The sequence below is a fragment of the Erpetoichthys calabaricus genome, chromosome 1 (genome assembly GCF_900747795.2).
Source record: "Erpetoichthys calabaricus chromosome 1, fErpCal1.3, whole genome shotgun sequence".
In the NCBI taxonomy this organism is placed as follows: Eukaryota; Metazoa; Chordata; class Cladistia; order Polypteriformes; family Polypteridae; genus Erpetoichthys; species Erpetoichthys calabaricus.
Genome location: NC_041394.2, coordinates 239,591,531 through 239,606,824, shown reverse-complemented (window position 1 = coordinate 239,606,824; position 15,294 = coordinate 239,591,531).

The window sequence follows — 15,294 nt, the reverse complement described above, 5'->3', positions numbered from 1 at the left end:
TTCATTTTATCAAATATATATGCATATTCCGTGTATGGAAGGAAATTGTCAAAATGATGAATGATTAGTGAAAATTGACAAATGATATATGTTATGGAATAATTCTGATTGAGGAGATGGGAAAATGACACTTTAGACACCATAGGCATACAGAGTGTACATTTGAGTACACAATTTTTTTAATTACATTTTTATGGCACCCTGTGCAGGGGATGGCTCCTGCTTTCTCCCGACCATGCCCTGGATAAGTGGGTTTAGTACATGGATTGATGGATGGATCAATTACAGTACAAGAGTCAACATTTTAAAGAAAAACAAGCCATTTTAACAAAAAAATAATAATAACCATTGCTTAGTGCCCACCCTTACACCACCACCCATAAATACAAAACAACCCAGCCCAATGCTGCCATACTCAAAAATGCAAACAATAACAAAGAGTTCAAAGGAGCCTGTTTGGAAGAGTGATGCTGTTAAGGAGAAAGCAGGCTAAGGATTAGTACTGTGGCCAGGACCCGAGGGCATCTGTACACATACTGGTTGTACCATATCAGTCCTTTTTGTAAGAGTCAGATGCCACAGTGATCCTCACCACCAAAATGGGTTAAATTAAAAAAATGAAAAAAGGGTTCCAAAAGGGTCAAATTAAAAACATAAATAAAAGTAGAAGAGAAAAACAAACTATGTGATGGTCTGGGGAGGAATATCCTTGGAGGGTCACAGAGACCTCAATGTGCTAGGCAATGATACCTTAACTTCTGTTAGGTACTTGGATGAAATATTAAGGAGTCATTTTCAGACCTTAGGCAGGTGAAGTGTGCCCTGGGTTCCTCCTGGTACAGGACAATGCCCAGTCTCATGTGGCTAGAGTGTGTAGGCAGTTCCTGGATGACGAAGGCATTGATGCCATAGACTGGCCTGCACATTTCCCAGTCCTGAATCCAATTAAGAACCTCTGGGATGTAATGTATCGGTGCATCTGACATTGCCAATTAGCACCACAGACTGTCTAGGAATTCACTGATGCCCTGATCCATGTCTGGAAGGAGATCCCCCAAGACATCATCTATCACACCAGGAGCATGCCTAGACATTGTCAGGAGTGCACACATCCACGTGGGGGCCATACACACTAGTGAGTCAAACATGAGTTGCTGTGATGAAATTCACATAAGTTGCATCAGCCTGTGATTTCAGTTTTTGACTTAGATTTTTGGTGTGATGTTGAATCTAGCCCTCATTGGGTTGATCATTTTGGTTTCCATTGACTGTTGTTACACCATTTTGTTCTCAATGAATTACACAGAATTACTCAGTAAAGATTTTCCACTTGAATTTTTCATTCAAGATTTGATGTGTGATTTAATTGCTCCATTAATTTTTTGGGAAGAGTATATTCAAACATGGGCGGCACAGTGGGTAGCGCTGCTGCCTCGCAGTTGGGAGACCTGGGGACCTGGGTTCGCTTCCCAGGTCCTCCCTGCGTGGAGTTTGCATGTTCTCCCCGTGTCTGCGTAGGTTTCCTCCGGGCGCTCCGGTTTCCTCCCACAGTCCAAAGACATGCAGGTTAGGTGGATTGGTGATTCTAAATTGGCCCTAGTGTGTGCTTGGTGTGTTTGTGTGTGTCCTGTGGTGGGCTGGCACCCTGCCCGGGATTGGTTCCTGCCTTGTGCCCTGTGTTGGCTGGGATTGGCTCCAGCAGACCCCCCGTGACCCTGTGTTCGGATTCAGCGGGTTGGAAAATGGATGGATGGATGGATATTCAAACATTCAGATGTAAATGGAGTAGAAGTTCAAGTGTGAAACTTCAGTGAATGAACAGGTGTATGTGCCAAGTCTGTTGGATAAGCTGAAAAGGGAAAGGCAAAGGAGCCAGAGAAAATCATGCTGGCTTCAAGTATGAGAATATAGATGAAACATTTGTTTTATTCATTAGCCATAGTGGATTGAAACAGGGGCGGCACGGTGGCGCAGTGGTAGTGCTGCTGCCTCGCATTTAGGAGACCCGGGTTCACTTCCCGGGTCCTCCCTGTGTGGAGTTTGCATGTTCTCCCCGTGTCTGCGTGGGTTTTCACCCGCATTCCAAAGACATGCAGGTTAGGTGGATTGGCGATTCTAAATTGGCCCTAGTGTGTGTCCTGCGGTGGGTTGGCACCCTGCCTGGGATTGGTTCCTGCCTTGTGCCCTGTGTTGGCTGGGATTGGCTCCAGCAGACCCCTGTGACCCTGTGTTTGGATTCAGCGGGTTGGAAAATGAATGGATTGAAACAGTCTGTGCCCATAGGAAATATGCTTTTAACTTTGAGGTCGATCAAATAAAAATGATTAGTATTAACTGTAATATTTTGCAGAACTGAATCTCAATACTTAATGTTTCAAAACATAAAAAATGTAATATTATCAAATTTTCGTCCAAATATCTAGATGTTCTTGTGGGGTCCTTGGTAGTTCCTATCCCTAACCATAGTATTTTGGTTGCAGCAGATTGACACCAGTCTCTTCTGTTTCATGGAGAGCAGAGTGCTGGAAAATACACTGTAATCCTTGTTTTGCTAATAAACATATTAATCCTCAGATAAATGTACGGATTTACAAGATTGTGCCACCTTAATGATGATATACATAGTGTTCTGAAGACGTTCACAGTGTACTTCTTGAAATCTTCAGCCAAAGCCAGATAAAACAGACCCTGAGTAAACAGGTCAGACTCCTCAGACTTATTTAATTTATTCAGGTTAGATGTGGAAAACTTCAAGCATTATGTAAAAAATATTATTCTTGTTAACCCAAGTATCCAATCATCCATCTTCTATACCTCTTTATCCAAGTCAAGATGGTTACGACTGGAGACTATCCCAGCAGCATCAGGCATAAGGTATTTGCACAGCTTCACGGGTGCAGTTAAAGATGATTTTTGTGGATTGGAAATATTCAAAGTGTTTATGTGAAAGTGGCTTAAAAAATAAAAACTTTAATGAGAAGTGCTTTAAAATATCATGAAGTGTGTATAGGACAGTTATGTGGCAGAAAGTCAGGTCTTCTGATGAAACTAAAGTGGATTATTTAAGCTTGAAGTGCCAAGTGGTACATGTGTTTCTGATCTAAGACTGCACACCAGACAGGCCAGACTGATCCCCACTATTATGTAGCTGGTAGTATCAAGTTACGGGAATGCAATCTTGTCACAGTGAAGCACAATACAGAAACATGCTGGATAAAAACTTACACTTGTCTGCCAGTAAAATGATATGCAGTGAAGTAAAGCACACTGCCAGAATAACACCACAGTGACTTAGCATGAAAAACAACAGAGTTCTCTTGTCTGAGATCTTGATGTTAATCCAAATATTGCAAGAATCAATTTGAAAATAACGCTGGATGAAATGAGGGCACTAACTGCACATAAAACACCATCAAGGAGACCAGACTATACTCAAAATGAATACACACTAGGGATGGATGCATGGATGATGAACACAAAAACCTTATTGCCACTCGGGGATTGCATATACAGATTGTGATATGGACGCTGTATTGCGCCCGACCCGACACAGACTCACACTGAGGCACGTGTAAAACACAAAGGACTTTTATTTTTCTTCACCTGTGGGGCATGTCTTCCCCGTGAACCCCACAGGCAATACACAGTTCCAAAAGCACTTATCTCCACACAACACAATCCTTCCTCTGGCACCACCACTCCTCAAAGGCAACCTCGTTCCTCTTCATCCCATTTCTGGCCCTGAGTGGTGGTGGCTGGCCCCTTTTATAGCCCACCCGGAAGTGTTCCAGGTGCTTGACCACCTGGTTCCAATTGCACTTCCAGGTGGGGCTGAAGATTTGTCCAGCTGGGCTGTGGAATCCATGCAGTACCCCCTGGCGGCCACCCCAACTCCCAACCGGGCTGTTGAGGACTCCATCTCCCATGGAGCCCTGTGGGAAACTGAGGCACCATCGTCAGCCAGTGAGGCTGCCACCAAGCGTCCCAGGGGAGGTACTGAGATGCCCATGGTTGCTCCTGCTGGAACATACGTAGAAGGGGCGTCACATTTCCTACCTCTACCCCAGCTACGGACCTGTGGCCTGATGTATAAAACATTACTTAGATTCCATAAACTTTAGTTATGCTTGAAATGCAAAATGGTATTTGCACAAAAAAAAGTTGAATTTATAAAACCATTTATACGCCACATGTCACACCAACTTCATCTATATATCTCAAATCAACTTAAAACTATTGGCATGTGCAAGCACTTTTAGTCAGTCCATGTCACCACCAGTCAGTATCCATATATGGCTTAAAAACACCTTTTTTTGAATATTTACAATCTAATCAACATATACATTTTCCCATGTTCTTGAGGGACCTCTTTACTATAAACTATGAAAAAAAACAGAGGTAAGAAAGGCAAAAAACTAAATTTAAGTGAATGTGATTTTGAGGTATTATTGAATGAAGAAACAGAAAAAAAAAACAAAACACAACAAGCGAAGCAGCTGAATGGATACAGTAACGGCAATGTGCCCAGACCGCCGCTAGTGCATAGCATGAATTGACACAGGCTGTACATGCAGAACCGTGATCTTATTGAGCTTGTAAAAAAACTAAAATCATTTTGCCAAGTACATGTCACTGTTGCAATACTAGTCTCTTTACATTCAATGTACATCCAAACATCTTTGAATTAGCATTGTGTTGATGTCCTGAGGCTGTCCACCTTTCTGTGCTGATGTATAGTGATGCACAAGTCAACACAATGTGGCAAACAATTGTGAAGCTGTACAGCAGTGTGCCATTTGAGAAGTCCAAACATCACAATCTACCTTTTAATGAACCAATGGTCCGTTTTATCACCAATCATTTGTGGGAGTGCTTTTCATTATATGACTTCTGTTGTGATGTGAGATTTTACATATAACTTGATAAATATTTTGTATGTATTTATTTGTAATTTAGGCAAAGCAATGTAATTTAGTGTTTACCCTCCCCCTTTTACTACTGAGTCTCTTTGAATTTTACGATAGAGTTGGGAGAGGTTATGCCTTAAACCAGTTTGGCGAGTGTTTCTTTGCTAAAATCTTTCAACCCCCGCAAAAAAACCAGGTCACGTTAACATATGGTTTGGGGGCAGGTGTTAAGACGTTGTATTCCCCCATTGGTCTGAAGTATTGCTGTTTGGAATTGGCTTGGATTAGAAGCTTTTAAGTACCATAATGTCCTATTGGCTCTAGGGGTTGGACAGAACATCTATAAATGTACGTGCTTAACCTCACAATCTCTCTCTTACTAACCAACATCTGAAAGAAGCATCTCTCTTGCTAACCTGTGATGATGAAGACAACACAATGAAGAGCACAGTTTAGCAGCAATTTTGAACAGACATGTGGCTGAAAGCTGAGCACCAATGATGCCTTAACTAGAGACATTTAAGTAACTACAAGTCTGTGTGCCGCCTGAACTACATATCACCATTTAATCAGGTTGTATGGTTGCCAATATTCAAATATATTTTGCATTTTGTTATTATTTATGAATATTATCAGTAATACATTATTTTATGTGTTACAACTGCTGCTTGTCTTTTTTACTACACCTAATTGCCTGAGGTTATAGATGTAGGAGGGAAGGTGGGGAGAAGTTATATAGTATAAAACCTTATAAGCAGTGGTAAGTCTGGGAGATTAGGCATTCTAAGGCTACATATTAATAATACAATACAATAGAAGCCAACTACCACATACAGCATGACCCTCAAGTCTGTGTCCCTCACTACTATTGGGTAAAATAAGAATTTGTGGGTTAAGCCACCTAGCAATGATCAGACACTTTTGAGCATCACATATAAATTGTATGTTAATTAAATGGAAATGCTTTCTGTTTACAAAGCCAAATTAATTCTGTGATGATGTCTTTATTGCAACAATCCTTCTTTGTTTGTATTTTATACATCCTGACTTTTACATAAGAAATGTTTTTATGCTCAGAAATATTCATAAGCCAAGTTAGTACATGAAGCCCCTGGACTCCTCCGCCTGCCAACTGAACCTACACACCAAGTTAACTTCCTAAATTTTTGCCAAAAGGCAGCTATCAACCTGCACAAGGGTCAAAAGTCACCCAACCTTTCTTGTAAAGGCACCACACTAAATCCCCATTGTTCCTTTAACCTTGTAGCACCTGTTTGTTGCCTTGTCTCGGAGCCTACCCCTTAAAAAGAGTGGCTGGATGGTATTAAAGGGAAAAGCATAATCCTCCCAGTGCTGCCAATTTTGTCAAGATGGCCTTGTGGAGCAGATAGATAATTGCATCTTTCATTCCAATCTTTGTTCAATGGGCAAACTGCAGGGGTTCCAAGTGGGAGAACCCAAATTGTCCAGGATGATGTGAGACATAAGTGGCACTGCTTTGTAGTCATTAGGTAAAGAGGCATCTGCCTTCTTTGGAAAATAAACAATGCAGGATGGTTTCCGCAGCAGCAACACTTTTTGGAGCCTTAGGAACAGACTGACCAGGTGACACCACAGAGTTGGTCAGAACAGTCCTTAAGAACACAAAGGCTGACTCTAGCTGGTCCTGTGGGTCTTCCATTGTGTAGCATCCTCTGCAGTCTCCTCACTTGGTCATTAGTTATGGACAGTCAATACTGATGGTCAGGGTGGACTCATCACTGGCCATACTATTTTAAGTATTAGGAGTTATTAATGCAGTAGTGATTGTGTTGGAGGACTGGCCATTGGAAGAAGTTGGTGATGGGAGGGAAAATATATTTAAAAATTGGTTCAGAACATTAGTTTTGTCCACATCCCCTTCTAGCACCATCTTTAATGTTATTGTAAATGAGTTTGTTTTATGTTTTAGATCTGTAGGCTTTCTTCCCCTCAGTTTTTTCTTTCACACTTTTTGTATGCCCTTTAGAGCCCCTTTGGCACTAGATTTGAATGATATTCTTCTTTTCATTCCCAAGACATTTTAGCTCTTTAGTAATTCAGAACTTGTTGTTTGGAAAACAGCCCATAGTTAATGAAGTTAAAATAGTGTCGATACAGAAGTTAATACAGTCTGTGATGCAGTGACAGAGTTCTTCAATATTGTGCCTGTCTGACTCGCACATCATCTCTTAACTCTGAATTTTAGAAGCAGTCATTCAAAGCTATTTCTACCTCTAGATCAACTTCCTTACAATTATAGTGGCAACATATTACCATTTACAAATGGGCTTGTAAGCGGGATTGATAGATAGATGGATCAGATTGTCATCAGATAGGCATAGTGGTGCCACAGGTTTATGCTTGAGAAACAACTTTAACACTTGAATAAAACATTTCAATTTTGTAGTGTCCATGAGTGGCACATGACACATACTGATGGAAGTTTGGCATTTATCCTTCCAAAGTAACATGGTTTAATTCACCACATATTATAACTGCAGGGTCAGAATGAGTCATCATTAGAGTGTTGGTAACAGATTTAATCATTTGCAGAGGGATGAATCTAAACATTAATAAAGGTGATGTAACTTATCTCCTAGGGGAAATAATATGAATGAACTCCGACAGCCAGAATTTCAATATTTGGATTTACAAATGGAGGTTTCAGGTGTAATATGCTTCCTTTACATCATTCTTTATTCACATGCTTGACCTCTTTTCCCAATCTGTTCTGGGTCTGAGGAAACCAGTCTGGCATTAAAATAGTGTTGCCATATCAGGTTTAGGCTAGCTCCCCCTAAAACAAAAAATGCCACAGTACCTGTATGTGTGATGACCCACTATAAGAGCAGTTAGTTCATCAATCTTACTTGAGAGTGATCCAACATTGCTCATTATATTAGATGGCATGCTGGTTCTGAATCCTTTCTGCCTTGCTTTTATTCTTGCTGTGGGCTCTCTACCCTCTCCGTTTTTGGACAAACCTATGTGGTATCTATACTAATAAAAGGCAAAGCCCTCACTGACTGACTGACTGACTGACTGACTGACTCATCACTAATTCTCCAACTTCCCGTGTAGGTGGAAGGCTGAAGTTTGGCAGGCTCATTCCTTACAGCTTACTTACAAAAGTTAGGCAGGTTTCATTTCGAAATTCAAAGCGTATCGGTCATAACTGGAACCTATTTTTTGTCCATATACTGTAATGGACTGGGGCGGAGTCGCGTATCGCGTCATCATGCCTCCTACGTAATCACATGAAACGTCTTGGGGCCGATCTGGAAGAAGGTAGCACAGCACCTTGATTTAAACGATTCCATGTCTTGGTGGGTTTAATACTGTGTAAGCATACATATTAACACATGTGCAATTAAACGTGTGCATTTACGGGGTGATTTCTCAGGCTTAAAAACTCGCCTTTTATTAAAAAAGTAAATGCAAACTGTTTTCATGCTGAAGGGTACAAACCACGTTGGATTTTGTAATGATAGTTGATTAGTAAGGTCTATTAAGGGAGACTTACAGAATGATTAGTAATGCCTGTGAATGCCGATGCAAGTAGGAGAATGGGCGTGAACTAAAGAACGAGTAGTAACATGTACAGTAAATGTCTCTAAAGTCTGTCTATTAAAAAGTTATTATATCTTTCAATCCTGTGTATTGATTAAACTACGAACCTAACAAGATCACTACATGGTGTCAGAAGTGGCGGATTGGAAGAGGAATGTGAAGAAGAGGTTCAGCTTTTGAAAGAGTCTCGTGTCTGTGAGTAACCCGAAAACGTGGTCAGAAAGTGCTAAGATGTTCTAGCAAAAGAGAAAAAAAAATATGGAAGGATTACAGCCCCCACCAAATCTCCAGTAGCTGAAAATTGGAAAAGATTTAAACAGAGATTCGAGTTGTATCTTGCTGCGATTGAAGCAGATAGGAAAAGTGAAAAAATGAAAGCGTCTATGCTTCTACATGTAATTGTCGAAGAGGCGCTAGAGGTGTATAACAATTTTCAGTTTGAAGAAGATGGAGACAATATGAAATTGAACAAAATGGTTGAAAAATTCGAAGCGTATTGCAACCCAAAGCGCAATGTGACGTTTGAGCGTCACAAGTTTTTTACATGTTTCCAGAAAAGCGGCGAAACAATAGACCAGTATGTGACGGAACTGCGTAATAGGAGCTGTTCTAAGAAGAAACCGTCGAGACATCAAAGGACCAATAACCTCTAATCAGAACAGTAACACCAGCGAAACAAATATTAATGAGAAAACAAGTATAAATCAGGAAAGAACATCTCAACTGCAAACACAATTAACCAGAAGATCAAAACGTCAAGTAAAACCACCACAACGACTCATTGAGACATGTTGACGATTAAAGGAACATTTTCAATTAAGAAATGCTGAATTCCTTTAACAGTTGTGATTTTTATACATAGTTTGAATGCTGGATGTATGCCTGAAATGTTCTGGATAGTTCAGTTGTTTGAAGTGATAAAGTTTATCGAAGTAGCATTTGAAATGTATAACATTACTAAGCTTATAAGTACTGCCTTACTTCTCGTTAAGAAAGGAAGGTGTAATGATACTTGATTTAAACGATTCCATGTCTTGGTGGGTTTGCGTAGCTTATTGTCAATATCTTTACACCTGTTTTTAAGACTTATTGACTGAAACGGGCTTTCACTGTATCGCGGGTTTTTTAAATACAAGTGATCGCCCGCCTATCGCGGAAGTTAGTTCTAGACCCATCAGTGATAGGTGAAAATCCGCGATATAGAAAGACCATATAAATAAACATTTTTATAGTTTAAGCCTTAAAATACCCATCCCACACGCTTTAAACACATGTAAACTTATAAAACACACTTTGTTAACACATATGATATGTGGATGTCGGACTAAGGATATGAGTAACATCTCTCTATTATAAAACATTTTAAGTTCATGCAAGACAAGGCAGTGAGACAGGAAAACAGCTGCTGTACAGGCTTATTGACACGCAGAGCGACAAGCAGCACAAAGTCCACTTCTCCTTAGCGTGCATTCAGCAAGCCCGCTCTACCCCCCCCACCCCCCCACCTTCACAACGCGAAGTGGCAGGAGCGTACCGCGCCTCGGAGAGGGGGGTTTGAGCGAACGTGCGTTCAGCCCTCTCACACACACACACGCCTCCTCCTCCTTCAGAACGCGCAAAGCGACAAGCAGGCATTTTGGCAGAAGCAGCACAAAGTCCACCTCTGCTTAATGTGCGTTCACCTGCCCCCTCTTCACAAAGCGAGTGGCAGACACATCAACGTCTGATCGCTGCGTGTAGTGTTGCTCTGTGGTGTTAAGAGTGTAGAAAATGTTTAAGAGCATAGGAAGTGTTTATAAGAGTGTGGGAAAGGTTAAAAAGTGAGACAGAAAGGTTTATAAGAGTGTGGGAAGGGTTTATAAAGCCTTAACATATATATAAATAATAAAATAAATATAGGTCGGTACTTCGCGGATTTTCACTTATCGCGGGGGGCTCTGGAACGTAACCCCCGCGATAGGTGAGGGATGACTGTATTTCTGTTTTATTTAAACCTTTTAAGTTCGTATACATAGCCCCATTTGGCTGTTTTAGTTTTTTTTTTTTTTTCTTCAGTAATATTTAATCTCCTTAAAGAAAAACAACATATGCATTTTACTTTTTTTGTATCTCTTTAGTAATATTTTAGTGTAAAAGGATAACCAGTATTTAAACCTTTTATGTTACTTTATAAAGTTATTTTACACAATGTTGAAAAATTAATAAGAAAGCTACATATTTTGGCAGCTGCTGCTTTAATTTTCAATGAAATGAAAAAAGCTCTCCAAGAGAAAACCTCAATGAAGAAGAAACAGTTTGCACTATCTAAAAAGGAGAAACCCTCATTTATAAACGTTTGCTGCAGATGACTTAACTGAAAATAAATGAATAGTTCCTATGTGTATAATACATATTTATCTATTTTACTTATGCCTTTATTCTAGCAACTTGCAACATCTGAGGTACAATTTGTTACATTACTTTTGTTTCTTGCAGCACAGGCAGGTGAAGTGACTTCCTCAGGGTCACACAGTGGTGTCAGTACCAGGATTTGAACTGACAAGCTCCGGGTTTGCTGAAATATTACTGAAGAAAGAAAAAAGACGAAAACGGGCAAATGGGGCTATGCATACAAATGTCCATCCATCCATTATCCAACCCGCTATATCCTCAATACAGGAGCCAATCCCTGCCAACACAGGGCACAAGGCAGGAAACAAACCCCGGGCAAGGTGCCAGCCCACCGCAGGGCGCACACACCCACACACCAGGGACAATTTACAATCACCAATGCACCTAACCTGCATGTCTTTGGACTGTGGGAGGAAACCGGTGTACCCGGAGGAAACCCAGACAGACACGGGGAGAACATTCAAACTCCATGCAGTGAAGCAAACCCGGGTCTCCTAACTAGCACCTTTCACTGCGCCACCATGCTGCCCGCATACAAACTTAAAAGGTTTAAATAAAACAAATATATACCTTTATTTTTACTTCCTTAACTTGTGGAGGGTGTATTCTGTAGCAAAGCCCTAAGTTTTTTCATGAAAGCCCCTTTCAGTCAATAAGCCTTAAAAACAGGTGTACAGCTAAACTTGCAGCACCACTATTCAATTACACTCGCCTAACGCCTCTCCTTAGGGGACATACTGTGGGATCTAGGCATCAGTCAAAGCACCAATCACAGGCCCGATTAGAAAGCGGGAAGCTGTGATTTGTCGTCTCCCTCCCATGTAACAATCACAGCCCGTGTTACAACGCGGGGTTCCTCAGGGTTCTGTCCTTGGCCCCTTGCTGTTTATCATTTATCTGCTTCCTTTGGGTGTCATTTTTCGTAAATGGAAGATAAACTTTCATTGTTACGCAGATGACACCCAGTTATATATTTCCACTTCACCATCTGCATCGCTTCCACCATCCTCACTTACTGATTGCCTTGCTGAGATCAAGTCTTGGTTATCTTCCAACTTCTTGCAGTTGAACTCTAATAAAACTGAGGTGCTTCTTATGGGCACGAAATCTGCAATAGCGAAGGCATCAAAGATCTCAGTAGTAATAGACAATACTTCTGTTACCTGTACTGATCAGATAAAAAGCCTTGGTGTAATTCTGGACAGCACGTTATCTTTCCAGTCTCACATCAGGTCTGTTACTCGAGCAGCTTACTTTCACCTGCGAAACATTAATCGCTTGCGTCCATTTTTGTCAAATCACTCTACTGCCATTTTAGTCAACAGTTTGGTCACCTCCCGTCTGGACTATTGCAATTCACTTCTCTTTGGTCTGCCTCAAAAGTTACTACATAAACTTCAACTTGCTCAAAATTCGGCTGCTCGTATAATTACTAAAACACCCTATTCTGATCACATTACACCTGTTATTCAGCAGCTTCATTGGCTACCAATAAAGTTTAGGGTCAACTACAAAATTTTAGTCCTTACATATAAGGCCATTCATAATCTTGTCCCCACATATCTCTCACAGCTCCTACAAGTCACTAAACCCTCTCGTATGCTCAGATCCTCTTTTTCCATTAACTTAAATAATCCACCAGCACGTCTTGTTACGATGGGATATCGCGCATTTAGCAGATCGGCACCTTCCTTATGGAACTCATTACCTGCTTATCTTAGGAATATGACTACCCTTCACCAATTTCAGGCTAATCTTAAAACTTATCTGTTCAAAATTGCTTATTCATTGTAACTGTTATTGCTGTTTTATCTGATGTTTTATTTGGATTTTAAATTTTCTAGTTATTGAATGTTTATTTTTTAACCTGATTGTACAGTGACCTTGAGTTTTTTGAAAGGCGCTTCAAATAAAATGTATTATTATTATTATTAACGCACTATGTATGTATGTATATATGTATGTGTGTATATGTATGTGTATATATGTTCATATGTGTGTATATATATATATATATATATGTATATATATGTGGATGTTTATATGTATATATATATATATATATATATGTGTATGTATATACAGTGGTGTGAAAAACTATTTGCCCCCTTCCTGATTTCTTATTCTTTTGCATGTTTGTCACACAAAATGTTTCTGATCATCAAACACATTTAACCATTAGTCAAATATAACACAAGTAAACACAAAATGCAGTTTGTAAATGGTGGTTTTTATTATTTAGGGAGAAAAAAAAATCCAAACCTACATGGCCCTGTGTGAAAAAGTAATTGCCCCCTGAACCTAATAACTGGTTGGGCCACCCTTAGCAGCAATAACTGCAATCAAGCGTTTGCGATAACTTGCAATGAGTCTATTACAGCGCTCTGGAGGAATTTTGGTCCACTCATCTTTGCAAAAGTGTTGTAATTCAGCTTTATTTGAGGGTTTTCTAGCATGAACCGCCTTTTTAAGGTCATGCCATAGCATCTCAATTGGATTCAGGTCAGGACTTTGACTAGGCCACTCCAAAGTCTTCATTTTGTTTTTCTTCAGCCATTCAGAGGTGGATTTGCTGGTGTGTTTTGGGTCATTGTCCTGTTGCAGCACCCAAGATCGCTTTAGCTTGAGTTGATGAACAGATGGCCGGACATTCTCCTTCAGGATTTTTTGGTAGACAGTAGAATTCATGGTTCCATCTATCACAGCAAGTCTTCCAGGTCCTGAAGCAGCAAAACAACCCCAGACCATCACACTACCACCACCATATTTTACTGTTGGTATGATGTTCTTTTTCTGAAATGCTGTGTTCCTTTTACGCCAGATGTAATGGGACATTTGCCTTCCAAAAAGTTCAACTTTTGTCTCATCAGTCCACAAGGTATTTCCCCAAAAGTCTTGGCAATCATTGAGATGTTTCTTAGCAAAATTGAGACAAGCCCTAATGTTCTTTTTGCTTAACAGTGGTTTGCGTCTTGGAAATCTGCCATGCAGGCCGTTTTTGCCCAGTCTCTTTCTTATGGTGGAGTCGTGAACACTGACCTTAATTGAGGCAAGTGAGGCCTGCAGTTCTTTAGACGTTGTCCTGGGGTCTTTTGTGACCTCTCGGATGAGTCGTCTCTGCGCTCTTGGGGTAATTTTGGTCGGCCGGCCACTCCTGGGAAGGTTCACCACTGTTCCATGTTTTTGCCATTTGTGGATAATGGCTCTCACTGTGGTTCGCTGGAGTCCCAAAGCTTTAGAAATGGCTTTATAACCTTTACCAGACTGATAGATCTCAATTACTTCTGTTCTCATTTGTTCCTGAATTTCTTTGGATCTTGGCATGATGTCTAGCTTTTGAGGTGCTTTTGGTCTACTTCTCTGTGTCAGGCAGCTCCTATTTAAGTGATTTCTTGATTGAAACAGGTGTGGCAGTAATCAGGCCTGGGGGTGGCTACGGAAATTGAACTCAGGTGTGATACACCACAGTTAGATTATTTTTTAACAAGGGGGCAATTACTTTTTCACACAGGGCCATGTAGGTTTGGATTTTTTTTCTCCCTAAATAATAAAAACCACCATTTAAAAACTGCATTTTGTGTTTACTTGTGTTATATTTGACTAATGGTTAAATGTGTTTGATGATCAGAAACATTTTGTGTGACAAACATGCAAAAGAATAAGAAATCAGGAAGGGGGCAAATAGTTTTTCACACCACTGTATGTATAAATGTATATATGTATATGTAGATATGTGTATATGTAGATATGTGTATATGTAGATATGTATATATATGTATATATGTATATGTATATATATATGTTTACATAACCTCTTTAACACACTACTTCTCCGCTGCGAAGCGCGGGTATTTTGCTAGTAGTTAAATATAGCTGCTTAGTGCTAGAGGCTGATTGCGAATAATAACTACACCCTCTTTCAGTTTCTGTCGGTCTTATGTTTTCAAGTGTTGCAGATGTTAAGGTTTTAAGATCCTTTAAGATTAAATTGGATAAACTTTACTAATCCCATGGGGAAAATTGAAATGCATACAGCAGCAGAAACATAAAAAAACAAGGATATGGACTCACAGGACAAAAATACAGCCAAACAATTAATTAGTCAATAAGTAAATTAAAATATACTTTTTTGCTCTCCCTGCAGCTTCACCTGAGTTTGCAGCTTGTCTAAAAGGCAGTTGAAATTAGTTGGTGCTTAGGAATGCAATAACTGATGCAGATCATTTGTAAATTTAAAATCTACTTATACAATTCCAAATGTAATCAAAACTAGAATACCTGAGCTGGAGAGAACACAGAGCTTCTGCAAAAGGCTGCTGGACAGGGTGGAATAAAACACATATGCAGTCACAAAATCAGTTCTCCAGAGGTAAAAAAATATTGGAAGAAAACATAGCTGATGGAC